General features: G+C 30.8%; 1 protein-coding gene across 1 annotated transcript in view; it reads right to left on the bottom strand.

The window, feature by feature from the left end:
• Positions 1–956, bottom strand: part of LOC106875435 (alpha-mannosidase 2) — a 473,174-nt gene extending 472,218 nt beyond the window's left edge. The window contains exon 1 of the mRNA XM_052968623.1: positions 941–956. The gene's annotated coding sequence lies outside the window, so the exon portion shown is untranslated. The remainder of the gene's footprint in view (positions 1–940) is intronic.
• Between the last annotated feature and the right edge of the window lie 167 nt (positions 957–1,123).

Genomic DNA, 1,123 nt, shown 5'->3' on the forward strand with positions numbered 1-1,123 from the left:
ATATATATGAAGGGAAGGTATGTAACTTATTTGCTAGGTGGTTGGAATCTTCATGGTTTCGAATTTCGGACCTGCTGACGGGTTGTGCTTTGTGCAAAACACATCACTTTACGTTGCTCACCTGGCAAAAATGACTATTCCTGCGACGGACTGGAGCCCCTTCTGGTGGGGGTGGAGTTGATATATACGTCACGGAAACCGGAAACCGGCCTTATCAGTCTCTCTGACACAGACTGTATGACTCATGAAGAATCTTCATCCAGTTTTAAACGTTGCGAAAATGAAAACACGGTGATGCAGTACATTATTAATAACATTAATAATAAATTACATATATTAATACATATATTAGCACCCAATTATGTATTTTTTTAGTTTTGATTCAAATAGGCATGACTGCAAGATCGAATATATTAATCCAAAATTATAACTAAGAGAAAATCTATGTACTTCTAACGTCTATTTTTTTAGTTTTTATACCAGCTACCGACAAGTGCAAATATGACTATTACAATTTTTCAATTATGAATATATGTGTCTTTTTGTATGAAACAAATTGTATATCAACATGAAATTAAAAAAAACTATAATCCATTTTAACATCTAATCTAATTCATTACATATAATGAATGGATTTTTTGAACTGTGTTTAATAAGTTAAATCATATATTGACTATTTGTATACAAACTTTCATACCTATACGAATTTATGTAAGTAAATTCGAAAGTAAACTACGAAGAAAAGTTATTAGAAATCTTTGGAAATTATTCCAATTAAAGAACGAACTCACATTCACCCGATTAAAAAAAATGTGTGTATATATATATATATATATATATATATATATAAAGAATGTACTTGTGTAAATACGGAACAATGTGAGATGGTACATAGTAAACTACAAAATGAAAAGAAAACGGTACAAAGCTTCCGTTTTACCTTGTATTTCTATATTTCTGAGTGCAGACTTCTTCTTCTTCTGGTCATTCCGAATAGCGGTGGTTGGAACAAGCGTGTGTCTTTTATAGGGCAGTTGGTGACGGTGCACTCCACGTTGTGCACAAGCATATAAATATGTATGTATGTATATATATATATATATATATATATATATATATATAT

The sequence above is a fragment of the Octopus bimaculoides genome, chromosome 6 (assembly GCF_001194135.2).
Source record: "Octopus bimaculoides isolate UCB-OBI-ISO-001 chromosome 6, ASM119413v2, whole genome shotgun sequence".
Lineage (NCBI taxonomy): Eukaryota > Metazoa > Mollusca > Cephalopoda > Octopoda > Octopodidae > Octopus > Octopus bimaculoides.